Source organism: Mytilus californianus, unplaced genomic scaffold (assembly GCF_021869535.1).
Source record: "Mytilus californianus isolate M0D057914Y unplaced genomic scaffold, xbMytCali1.0.p SCAF_4, whole genome shotgun sequence".
Lineage (NCBI taxonomy): Eukaryota > Metazoa > Mollusca > Bivalvia > Mytilida > Mytilidae > Mytilus > Mytilus californianus.
The window spans coordinates 6069330-6083505 of record NW_026262690.1 but is presented as its reverse complement, the minus strand read 5'-3'; the positions used below and the strand labels follow the sequence as shown (position 1 = coordinate 6083505).

The 14176-nt window shown below is 31.8% G+C and overlaps 1 protein-coding gene and 1 long non-coding RNA gene across 2 annotated transcripts in view; both read right to left on the bottom strand.

Annotated features, from left to right (window-relative positions):
- Positions 1-2968: 2968 nt before the first annotated feature.
- LOC127737360 (uncharacterized) lies at positions 2969-9855 on the bottom strand. Its single transcript, XR_007999437.1, has 3 exons — positions 9564-9855; positions 5942-6100; positions 2969-3564 (listed from the first exon to the last, which is right to left on the bottom strand). It is a non-coding gene; the product is annotated as an uncharacterized LOC127737360 (long non-coding RNA).
- Positions 9856-12053: 2198 nt separating this feature from the next.
- The window catches only part of LOC127737333 (nidogen-2-like), a 60705-nt gene continuing 58582 nt past the window's right edge, over positions 12054-14176 (bottom strand). Inside the window, exon 26 of the mRNA XM_052247935.1 lies at positions 12054-13969. The gene's annotated coding sequence lies outside the window, so the exon portion shown is untranslated. The remainder of the gene's footprint in view (positions 13970-14176) is intronic.

Genomic DNA, 14176 nt, shown 5'->3' with positions numbered 1-14176 from the left:
AAACAAAATTTCAATTAACTACATTATTCCTGTACTGGGGTGGTAATACCAAAAAGTGGACACATTCATCTCTACATGTTAACAAACTCAGTTTTGTGTTTTAAACATCTGTTTGTTAAGTAATAATATTTGTCCCTTTTATCAGGATGAGATGACATATTTACAGCTCTACTTAACCATTTTGTAATTGAGAGAAGATATGAAACTTTTATTTTGAAGGTTTTAGATGTAAGACTGAATACAAAGTCTTTAAAAAATCTATAAAACTTACCTTTAATTATATTAAAAATATCTAATAATAAAGAGTATATTTCAAAATTACATAATTTCTTCTCTGAAATTAGATTTTATGCTATATCTATTTTTAACTATGACTCTACTTATAATTTTTTTTTATTGTGTAATACAGCTCTGAATTTGGATTGTGATTATATATTTGACATAGCATAGTTTCTGACACAGAATGAATGTGGTCTAAGAACTTAAAAATTTGAAATTGAACATTTACCTATTATGGTCCTATATCCAAAATCTAAATACATGGTTAGAATCAGCATATCAAAGAAACCCAATAATTTTATTTCTGATGAAATCAAACAAAATTTAATTTTGGACCATTTGGACCACAATGTGGACCAATTTGATAACAGGTGCCAAAATCGAAAATCTAAATACAAGGTTATTTCCAGCATAGCCAAGAACCCCATATTTTCAAATTTTGTTGAAATCAAACAAATTTTAATTTTGGACCCCAATTTGGACCAACTTGAAAACTGGGCCCAAATAAAAAATCTCAATTCATGTTTATATTCGGCATACCAAAGAACCCCTTGAATTCATTTTTTGTTAAAATCAAACAAAGTTTAATTTTGGACCCTTTGGACTTTAATGTAGACCAATTTGAAAACCGGTCCGGAAATCAAAAAATCTAAATACACGGTTAGATTCAGCATATCAAAGAACTCCAAAATTTTTTTTTTTAAATCAAACAAAGTTTAATTTTAGACCCTTTGGATCTTAATGTGGACCAATTTGAAGACAGGCCCTAAAATTAAAAATCTTAATACACGGTTAGATTCGGCATATCAAAGAACACCAATAATTCAATTTTTTATGACATCAAATAAGGTTTAATTTTGGACCCTTTAGACCTTAATATGGGACAATTCAAAAACAGGGCCCAAAATCCAAATTCTAAATACACGGTTAGATTCAAGAACCCCAAGAATTCAAGACAAAATTGGTCAAGAAATAATCAATTTATAAAAAGTATTACAAAAGTATTGTTTTTGGTCCCATTTCCTAAACCGCTAGGGTCATAACCCCAAAAATCAATCCCAACCTTCCTTATACGGTATGGAACCTTGTGGTACAATTTCATGGCGATCAATAGACTTATACTCAAGTTATTGTTCACGAACCAGAAAATTCGATTTTTTTCCCCCTTTTCGGCCCTTAATGCCTAAACAGTTTGGGCCATGACCCCCAAAATCAACCCCAACATTCCTTTTGAGGTGGAGATTCTTGTGCTACAATTTCATAGAGATCCATAAACTTATTCTCAAGATTTTGTCCTGAAACAAGTAAAATGCTTGTTTTTGGCCCCTAATTCATAAACAGCTCCGACATTTACCTCCAAAATCAATCCAAACCTTCCTATTGTGGTATGGAACCTTGTGCTATAATTTCATAGAGATCCATACACTTATTCTCAAGTTATTGTCTGGAACCAAAATGTCTTCAGACAACAAATTTTTTGGTCCATTTTTTACCCCTAATTCCTAAACAGCTGAAAGATTAACCCCCAAAGTCAATCCAAACCTTCCTATTATGGTATGGAACCGTGTGTTACAATTTCATTGAGATCCATACCTTTATACTCAAGTTATTGTCTGGAAACCAAAATGTCTACCGTCGATGACGCAGACATCGCCATAACACAATACGAACGCAAACATGTTCCGGTCGTATAAAAGATCTTAATGTTTGCAACTTCAATATAGAAAGTTATAATGCTTGATAGGAATAAATGAGGGAAACAGTGTTGTTCATAAATGAATAGTAAAGTAAAAATACAACCTAGCTGCGCTCGATTTATCAGCATTCAGTATTACTTAGTATAAAAATAAGGAGATGTGGTATGCTTGCCAATGAAACAACTATCCACCAAAGTTCAAATAAAGTGGATAGTATCAATTATATGCAACCGTACGGCTCTCAACAATGAGAAAACCCCATATTGTATAGTTGGCTATAAAAGGCCCCGACATGAAAATTGTGAAAAAATTCAAACGAGAAAAACTAACGGCCTAATTTATAACAAAGCAATTTACGAAAAACAAATATGACAAATATGAACCAACGACAACCACTGAATTACAGGCTACTGACTTGGGACAGGCATATAAAGAAAGAACGTTTGCTATAAAAATCCATTTTTTTGCATATAAAAAAGTATGGCAAAATCCGTGAAAAAGACAGACAATACCATGGATAAAAGAAAACGACGAAACAAAAAAATAACAGAAACCTGAAAATTAAGCAATACGAACCCAACTTAAACCTGTGTCCACCACAGATGTAAACAGTTCCTGCTGCACTGGTCGGGGTCCTACACAGGTGTAAACAGTTCCTGCTGCACTGGTCGGGGTCCTACACAGGAGTAAACAGTTCCTGCTGCACTGGTCGGGGTCCTACACAGGTGTAAACACTTGTAGATAAATGGAACATACCCGTAGTCTTCTGTGACACAGATATTCAACGGTGAATCGTCATAATGGCGTCCGTAAAAATTTCAGAAAGATATATACTCAAATGAAGACCGCATCTTACACAAAATCAGTCCTTCTTAGGATGGACTTAAGATTCTGAAATCTTTTTTTTTTTTTATCTTAAATAAGGATGTAGTAGAAACGTTGTGTTAACAGCTATACTAGCTATGGCAAGATAGAGACATTACTTTCTTTGATTTAATCATAATAAGGTAGACAGTTGTATATGTATAGAACTAATAAAATTAACTTATATTTTTTACATTTTTTTTAATATTGCCACCTCATGCTACATGTTGAATGTATAAAAAACATTGGAATGATAAACAACTTTCCTAACTCTATAATATTGAACAAGCTTTACTCGGCCTGGCGACAGCAACAAAATATCATAAACCATCTATAGTTTACAGTAGCACATTATAGTCTACAGCAGCACATTATAGTTTGCAGCAGCACATAAAAGTTGATAGCAGCAACATATACGAAAATAATCATAAGCAAGCTTTCACGTTATACTCCCCGATGAACTTTAAAAAATAAGCTTTCGCGTAATACTCTCCACTGAACATAAAATAAAACATTGCATCAATGAAATATGTTGGTATCGCAATTCAACACAAAATATTATAAATTGTTATTATGAATCCTATCAAACTAAATGTAGATTTCACTGATTGCTGTCCATTACACCCGTAATCAAAACAATTCCAGTAAGTTGCACCATAAACATCTAATTCTTCTTTCGGTCTGAATCCTTCAGTATAGTAACAGCTTCGGATAATAATTGTCCCTGAAAAAGTACAAATTAAAAATCTTCATTGCAAATAAAAAAAAAAGGTAACTACGAAGTAAAATCGTAATTACAGATTAAATTTAAGAACAAAGTTCCAATGTCCCCCGCGTTGCACATATTTTATCTATCCAAGATACAAGGGCAATAACTAAAAAACACTTTTTTTTTGTTCTTTAAATCTTTTTATAAATATCTTAGAGAAATGAACGCGTCAGAGCAAATGCAATGTCATTTCCGTTATAATTAATATTTCAAGAAGCATAACTCGTTAAAAATATTTGATCAGCACTTATTACTTATTTTCGAAAGTGTCTCTGGCAAGAATTGTACACATGAGAGCGCTAATAATTGATCGGCACTGATTTTCTAACTCGTCAAAAGACATTGCTGATATAAACCTATAATAAGTTTTATAAAATTATGGCAAGAATTGTACACATGAGAGCACTAACAATGCAATTTTCCATATAATTAATGTTTCCAAGGTGCATGACACTTAATAATTGATCAGCACTGATTTTCAAACTCGTCTAAGACATTGCTGATATAAACCTATTATATATGTTTCATAAAATGCTTGAAAGAATGGTACACATGAGACCGCTAACGATGCAATTTTCAATAAAATTAATGTTTCCAAGGGGTAAAACTCTTTTAAAAATAATTGATCGGCTCTAATTTTCGAACTCGTTTAAGACATTGCTGATATAAACCTATGATATAAGTTTCATAAAAATGTGGCAAAAATTGTACAAACGAGAGCGCTAACGAAGCACATTTCCATATAATTAATATTTCCAAGGGGCATGACTCTTTTAAAAATAATTGATCGGCACTGATTTTCGAATTAGTACAAGACATTGCTGATACAAACTTATGATATAAGTTTCATAAAAATCTGGCAAGAATTGTACATGCGAGAGCGCTAACAAGACCAGGATGGACGGACAGACGCCCGGTATTTCTATGTCCCCCGCAACGCGTTGCGCGTGGGACAAAAAAATCGTAAAAACGAACTGAATCCGTAATAACGATTCAAATGTTATTTTTATTGGTCTTCAATTGGCTTCGATAAGATTACTTGTAAACAATGTAATACATAGTGCAAGTGGAGACCTCTGGCCTTTGTTAGTCTTATGTGTTTTTTTAATTTTGGTTCATTTGTATAAGTTTCGCAGTTTGGTGTGATGTCCATTTTCGCTGAACTAGTATACATTATTGTTTAGGGACCGGCTGAAGCCCACCTCCAGGTGCGGGATTTTCTCGCTGCGTTGAAGACCCACCGTTGGCCTTGGGCTGTTTTCTGCTCTTTGGTTGGGTTGTTGTCTCCTTGACACATTCCTCGTTTCCATTCTCAATTTTCTTATGATTGACTGAATAAACACGGTTTATGAAAACACTATTGATATAGTCCTATTTTTTCAGCCTATTAAAACAAAATGCTGTTGCCATTGTTAATTAAATGTCATTTGTTCTCTCCAATCTTGATTAAGTTATCTTAATTGTTATGCGGATGCTGAATCATAATATTGATTGACAGTCATTGAAGATGAAGACTGAGTTATTACAGGCTTGATACACATTATTTCTGTGGTAACAATTAAATGTAATTTGACTTATTTCAACAATACTGAGTAGGAATGAAATGAAGGAGTTTTTGTTTTTATTGTCACTGTGGTTTCTTCGAGTCGTCAGCTATGTCTCAAACATTGATTATTCTTTTGACATTGTCACTGCTAGGCATAAGACTGCATCCTAATTCAAGTAAAACTATTTTCTTCTTATTGTTTTTTTCTTTGTTTTGTTTTTTCTTTTTATTTGTCTTTATTAATATTGTTGAAACTAAAGAATCATACCCTTATACGGTTGTTAACTAAAGAATCATACCCTTATACGGTTGTTAACTAAAGAATCATACCCTTATACGGTTGTTAACTAAAGAATCATACCCTTATACGGTTGTTAACTAAAGAATCTTACCCTTATACGTTTGTTAACTAAAGAATCATACCCTTATACGGTTGAACCTTGTTAACCTCTAAAGAATCATACCCTTATACGGTTGTTAACTAAAGAATCATACCCTTATACGGTTGAACCTTGTTAACCTCTAAAGAATCATACCCTTATACGGTTGAACCTTGTTAACCTCTAAACAATCATACCCTTATACGGTTGTTAACTAAAGAATCATACCCTTATACGGTTGAACCTTGTTAACCTCTAAAGAATCATACCCTTATACGGTCGAACCTTGTTAACCTCTAAAGAATCATACCCTTATACGGTTGAACCTTGTTAACCTCTAAAGAATCATACCCTTATACGGTTGAACCTTGTTAACCTCTTTTCTGTTGAAACTAAAGAATCATACCCTTATACGGTTGAACCTTGTTAACCTCTTTTCTGCAGGAAACAGTCATATTTTCGTCCGACATGTTACAAGGTTTCAGGAATTTGTTATCCCTTCCTCCAAATTCATCTGCACACAATGGCTGCTTATCTGATCGACATTCATGGCAACTAAACTTTTCTAAGAGCAAAGAGCATCAAATGTTAGCACTAATCTATGTATGGTGTTTGTAGTCGATATAATATCTATTGCCAGACAACATGTAATAGTGTGAATCAAGATTTAGCACAAATATATAATTAGTGTGTGTGTAAGTTGTTACAATGTTTATTGCTAGGCAACATATAATAGTGTAAACCAAGATTTAGCACATATATATGATTATGGTGTTTTTTAGTTGTTATAATATCAATTGCCAGGCAACAGGTAATATTGTGAACCAAGATTTAGCACACATATATTATTATGGTGTTTTTTAGTTGTTATCATATCTATTTCCAGGCAGCATGTAATAGTGTGAACCAAGATTTAGCACAAATATATAATTAGTGTGTGTGTTAGTTGTTACAATATATGTTGCCAGGCAGCATGTAATAGTGTGAACCAAGATTTAGCACACATATAATATTATGGTGTTTTTTAGTTGTTATAATGTCTATTTCCAGGCAACAGGTAATAGTGTAAACCAAGATTTAGCACACATATATTATTATTGTGTGTGTTAGTTGTTATAATGTTTATTGCCAGACAACAGGTAATAGTGTGAACCAAGATTTAGTTTGTTAGTTGTTATAATATCAATTGCCAGGCAACAGGTAATATTGTGAACCAAGATTTAGCACACATATATTATTATGGTGTTTTTTAGTTGTTATAATATCTATTGCAAGGCAGCATGTAATAGTGTAAACCAAGATTTAGCACACATATATTATTATTGTGTGTGTTAGTTGTTATAATGTTTATTGCCAGACAACAGGTAATAGTGTGAACCAAGATTTAGTTTGTTAGTTGTTATAATATCAATTGCCAGGCAACAGGTAATATTGTGAACCAAGATTTAGCACACATATATTATTATGGTGTTTTTTAGTTGTTATAATATCTATTGCAAGGCAGCATGTAATAGTGTAAACCAAGATTTAGCACACATATATTATTATGGTGTTTTTTAGTTGTTATAATATCTATTGCAAGGCAGCATGTAATAGTGTAAACCAAGATTTAGCACACATATATTATTATGGTGTTTTTTAGTTGTTATAATATCTATTGCAAGGCAGCATGTAATAGTGTGAACCAAGATTTAGCACACATATATTATTATGGTGTTTTTTAGTTGTTATAATATCTATTGCAAGGCAGCATGTACTAGTGTGAACCAAGATTTAGCACACATATATTATTATGGTGTTTTTTAGTTGTTATAATATCTATTGCAAGGCAGCATGTAATAGTGTAAACCAAGATTTAGCACACATATATTATTATGGTGTTTTTTAGTTGTTATAATATCTATTGCAAGGCAGCATGTAATAGTGTGAACCAAGATGTAGCACACATATATTATTATGGTGTTTTTTAGTTGTTATAATATCTATTGCAAGGCAGCATGTAATAGTGTAAACCAAGATTTAGCACACATATATTATTATGGTGTTTTTTAGTTGTTATAATATCTATTGCAAGGCAGCATGTAATAGTGTAAACCAAGATGTAGCACACATATATTATTATTGTGTGTGTTAGTTGTTATAATATATGTTGCCAGGCAGCATGTAATAGTGTAAACCAAGATTTAGCACACATATATTATTATTGTGTGTGTTAGTTGTTATAATATCTATTTCCAGGCAACAGGTAATGGTGTTTATAGGAAAAAATCATCGTTATTTCTATTTTTATTTTTATTTCTTTTATTGTGTTTCAAGTATATGTTTTTCTGTTATGGATGGATGTCAAGCTGTATTCCTCATTTCCATGCCAGGGCCGGCATTGCTCATGGAACATGATACATGGGTTTTCATTGGTTTATATAGGCACCTTCCGACAACAGGTTATAGATGAAAACACGATGGTGAATATTTCTATTGATTGTAATGTCAATTTAATAGTAAAAGATATACAAAATCAACTGATCAAATTTTGTTCCCATTTGATATACTAGTAGATGAATCATTAAACTTGGTGTTTTGTTTATAAATAATGAATGGGATGACTAAACGTAGGACATTTGGGATTTGTTGATCGTGGATATCATAACATTTCACATACGACGATGTTCGAATATCTGCACACCTTCATATGTGTATCTGTTTTGTATAAAGTTTTAAGGATTACAACGGTGTAGTATGCATATGTATCTCTTAGTCGTTTATGAGATTCAAATTAAGAAAATAGTATACGCGCCTTTTCTCCGAATCTGTAATTGAACTTTGCTGAAGGTCGTATGGCGACCTGCACTTTCTTTTCGGGGTAGCTTTTTCGTTAGCTTATTTTCAGGTTTAAAAATCACTGTCAAAAACCCACAGCCAAACTTGACCACATCATTCTTATAAAGATGTTTAGTTTTAGATTTATATACAATTTTGTCGCGAATCAACAAAAAATTACCGTCGCTAATATTCTATAATTGCTTACATCCACTTCGTTTGAACTTTGGTGGATAATCTCATTGGCAATCGTACCACATCTCCTTATTTCTATATGTTTAACATAACACATTTTTAATAAAAACAGCGACTTAAAGTAGTTTGTATGATGTACATGTGCTAATACTAACGTGAAACTTCATAATTTATCCATCATAAATACATGTAAATTCCAAACATGATAAAGGGTATAGAAATATCGATATCCATGGATTTCTACTTTCTGGAGTAAATTCCATGATAAGGAGGGTCGTGTGTTTGGCTGTGCGCACCCCGTCCAGTTGTAATGGGGTTATAAACTCCGAACCTACATGTAGTAATAGTTCCACGCTCTCTGCATGTTTAAAAAAACCTTTATAACAAAAACCTCATTCTATGGTTCAGAGATTTTTATTCAGACATGTCAAAGTTTGGTGTGACGTATATATGCTGCCAACATGAAATTTCACCAGTTTAAGCCAAGATGAGATTTACTGTAAACATTCCCAGTTAAAATCTGTATTAGTGGAATTTACATGTGTAATAATCGTCTAGATTATGCCGATTTTAATGTGAACAATGCATGCTTTTCGGGGAAACTACATTAAATTTACTCGAAACTAGTAATGCATAAACAGAAACTAGGATTATCATACCCACATACCCAAAGGATCTAAACAGAAAAAACAAATCAATCCAGACCAATTTTGAAATCCAGTGTATATATATGTCTCTGATCAATCTAAGCTTTAAACCGCTTAGATTTATTAAAACCGTATGTACATATCATGCTGCGAAATATTATTTTTCTTTCCCTTATTGTGTTTAATAGCTGTTTACTATGTCTTCTGTGTATCCTCCGAGTGTGTATCATTTACAAATATAACTTAATTGTAATTGACCTTCATTGTTTTGTTTTAATCGATCTCAAAGACATAACAGAAAAGACAATTTATTCATAATCAGAACAGTTAATTAAGTCATTATTGGAACAAATGTAAATTTGTATTTACCTGTTTTACATAAAACTATTCCAATTGCACACAGGTAGACAAACACACAAAGAAGAAATCCATCCATTTTTATATTGTGCATGCGATAATGTACGTGCGCACATTACACTTAAAAGGGGCTCTTGTGGGAGAATAATAATAACTTTCGTATGTAGATCTCAAATCCTTGTCACGTCCTTATGTTTTATCAACTCAATTTATACAGGTGTCACACTTTGACTTAGAATTCCTTTGTAAAAAGAACGCATTTACCAGTGAAAATCAATGAATTATAATTCACTGTCTTTCAAGCTTCTGATTTGTAAAACGGTCGTTTTATGTATAGATATTGGAAATTTTGCTATTAACAATTATGTGGAAATTACATCTATCCATTTAGGACAAGCAATATAATATAGATCATGTGGTATCATGTGTATAGATTTTTGGTAAATTAGATTTCAGACATGCAGACAAGTTAGTGTTGTCAGCTGCAAATTATGGAAACTACAATTTTCTCGGCCAGTTAGTAGCAACTATAATATGGATAGGAGAAAAATTGTAAGAATCTTCAGTGCGTACGGCATTAGACTTATCCATGTGTACATCATTTTAAATGCTTTGAATAAATAGAACTAATTCCTTTGTATCAAGAACACAATATTGCCGCACATATTTTGGTAGCGCTGTTCCTTTGCCTTTTTCTCAGTTTCATGTGCATGCATGAAGTGATTTTGTGTCATTAATTGAAACACCTTATCCTTTTTCCTAAACTTAAAGAATACTACATAGAAGGCCTCCTATACAATCTATATTTCTTTATCAATTTCGTCTTGCCTAGTTTTGGCCCCCCTCTTTTTCAAAATCCTGGACCCGCATCTAAGTGGATTACTAATATTACTACCATTTTAGTCTACAGATGCTTCACTGGATGTCAGATTGACTAAGGAACAACACAAACAGATCGGTGTAAGATAAAAAAAACCAACTTTATTCATGTAGTATGTTGGGTTTTTTTGGGGGGAAGGGGTAAACTCGCTTTAAGTTTCTCTATCCTACGTTGATTTTCGGGTTTAAAAAATACGTATCAAAGATTGGTCCTAAAGGTTTTATGACCAATAATGCAATTAAAAGCTACCAAATCGTACATGACTGTCAATAACATTTAGGACCAGCATTATTTAAGCAAAGTGTATCGTGGTATCAACGTCGTTCAAACGCTAACTAATTGACAATTTTGAATGATAGTGAACCATGATACAGATTAACCCAAGATTTGTCTTGATTATTAAAAATGGAAACTAAAATTAATTGCAAAGTAATTTGGATTTGTTTTGACAGTAGAAAATGTGATAAAAGGGGAAACCATTTTAGTTTGAAGTTTCATATGAAATAAACAATGAAAAAAATATACTGGCAACAAAAACAACACCCTCCACTTGGGCCATACCCACAGTAGGCAGGTGGAAAAATGCAGAATTCATAGCACTGGTATTACAGCTGAGACGTCATTATATGCATATTAATTTTTCCAACCAGGGATTGATTATTTCAATACACACAGAAAACACCATATATTGTTGAGGGAAAACATACCCACAACACTGCTGAAATGCGTTTAAAACACATTCAATACATACGTTACTACCAGAAGAGACATTTAATACAACTATGTCTCAGCTACCAGTTAGGGAAACGAATAAGGGATTGTGAAAGGAACATGTTACATCAAATAGTTAAACTAACAAATCATTCATTGGATGAATGTGGCTATATTTGGATCTCCTTGATTAGACTCCAATCTTAAATTGATTAGGATAGTCAGAAATCGAATTATGGTTTTCATGAAATCAATTGTAGGATATCCTGAATCGAATTGTGGTGGTCCTGAAATGACTATGGACCTCAATAAATATTTAAAGATTTCTGAACTCGTATTTTTGAGGACCTGAAATAGAAATTATAAAATATTTCAGGAGGTCCTCAATACGGATATCCTGAATTTGAATGGTGGAGCTCCTTTAGTACTATAATTTTGACTTAATCTAGGCCTTATACCTTAAAACCTCTTGTTCTATTTGGCATACTCAGTGAGAAATTCACAGTATAGTGTTGTACTATATACAATGTCACTCAACCATGCAATATAGTTACTGTTGAACAGTAATTTACTATATACAATGCCGTTCAACCATGCAATATAGTTACTGTTGAACAGTGTTTTACTATATACACAATGAATGCATTTGTGAATTATTGCTATTTTAGCAAATTTTTAACTGCAAAACTGAAACTAGGTAAGACAAAAAGATGAAAGTACAGACTGACAACAATAAATCTATTTTCTTCAGTTGTGTAGATCATAAACATGTTAATAAGTCACTCAGTGCTCTGAACAACACTACCACCTACATGGTCAAATCTTCAAACATCAAGACAAGTACCAGTTCAGTATCTATCTTTGATCTAGATGGTATTGACCAAAAAGTAATGGATAATGAAAAACAAATATTGAAAGAGATGTAACATTTTTATTGAGCATTACAATTTTATCAGGATGCAGTACAATATTTTAATAACAGCCTAAACTTCATAGTATTACTTATAATACCTAATTGGTACTATTGAAATGTTTTTGAGAACATGGATTATAACTACAGAATTCTACCTATTAAATACAAATACTACTACTCTCCCATTACAAGGTCAAAATACTAATTATACTAGGGCGGATTCATTGCACATCTGATGCAAACCTCTTTAAAATCAGAAAAATATTGTTTGATTTGCATGGATTTGTTTTTAAAAATGTTGCCTTACTAGGCTAAGCATAATTTTTAAGATTCCCCCTCCTAAGCCTTAAATCCTGGAGGTGTGCTTGTTATATGTATAAAATGAGTCTGTTTGAGCAGTATAAAACATGCTGAACACCATGTTTTGAGTATTCTTTGGCAAATACAATGTAAAAAATTACAAAATTTATATAAAATCATACTGACACTAACATAGAAACCGGATTTGGACATTTAAAAATGTTGAGTTTCAGTGACAAGAGAACATTTCCAACTTGGATTTCACCAAAAAATGAATACCTACAATTAAATCTGACATTTTGAATATTTATTGAGTAACTGAGATTTTGTAAAGGAATTCAATCCTATATGATTTCCTTGTTATTTATTTTCTTTCTGGCTTGCATCTTTTCTGTATTCAAATACAAATTTTGAATTCGACTATCAGTATCTCAAGAAAAGAGATTTTGTAAATTCTTTACATCATGATAAAACTTTTCCTGGGTGCTACTGAGCAAATCAGAGTAAAGAACTATGTGGAATTCATCATTTATAAAATACCACCAGTACTTGTATAACGCAATTGGTAAAATTGTTTTCTTGATGAATATGGCTATTCTAATAGACATCATTTTGTAACCTGAATATCTGAGTATAAAATATCAATAATAAATTGTATGAGATTGGCTGATTATATTTACACTGCAGATGTATAAGTATTTTTTTAGTGTGAAAAGTCTAGCTGATGATGCTAAACCTTTTATTTGTTAATTGTATATGTTTACTTTAGTGTTGCAGGACAATGTTTTGTTGTGAAAGAAACAGGAGTAACATATTTAAAGATTAACAAATATTCATACATAGCACACATTTAACATTGTATATAAAAAACTTAGAATATCAAATTAAATAGCAAGCAGATACCAGTCCTTCTTTACAGACTAAAAATAGATGGATTTGTATATAGGTGATAATAATATCTGTTTTATATAGTTACATGTAAAAGAAAACAAATAAAATAAAAAGTAACTTCTTCAACGAGATCTAAAATTTGTTCACAGTCATAATTCTTGATAGGGACTATATTTTGGCACTAAATTTATACATACATACATACATACATATATATATGGAGTATTTTAATACAAATTATACAATATGTACATCAGATCTTGTTAAAAACATCATATTGTACAACCTTAGAACATATTATCTACAAAAAAGTATAAATGAAATTAAAAAAAGAAACACACCAACAACTTTTTCTGAACTTTATATATAGACTTGATTTATAAAATATCTTAATCTCAAATCAATTGAAATTTTCCATGATGTTAAAATTTTCATTTGGTATGTTTTGTTCTCTTTGTTTCATTTAAACTGTAAACAAAGGAATGGGTATTGGTTTGCCAAAAGTCTGAAAATGTAAACAGTTTTTCACTCAAAAGCTATGAGAATGACAAAAGATTAAACTCAATATAATATTATTTAATATGTAGATAATACCTAGAAACTCTTTATGAAAATGATTTGTTTTGCATATAACTACTATTGCTAGCAATACACATCTTTGGTTTCACAATTTTGTCTTCTATTGATTTTTTATCATGGTCTCTATGCAGTCGGATGATTTACCTGTAAAGAACAAAGGTGATCAATATTTGGCAACAGTTATAATTATGTTTTATAATGTCTGAAATTATATGCTATAACAAGTCCTCTATATACTTGAATAAAATACAGCAATAAAAGTCGCAGTTTACTTAAGTGTTGTTGTCAATTTAGCAGTATTTAGTTTTTTTTTTTAATCTGACAACCCTGCATACCATCTGGTATCCACTT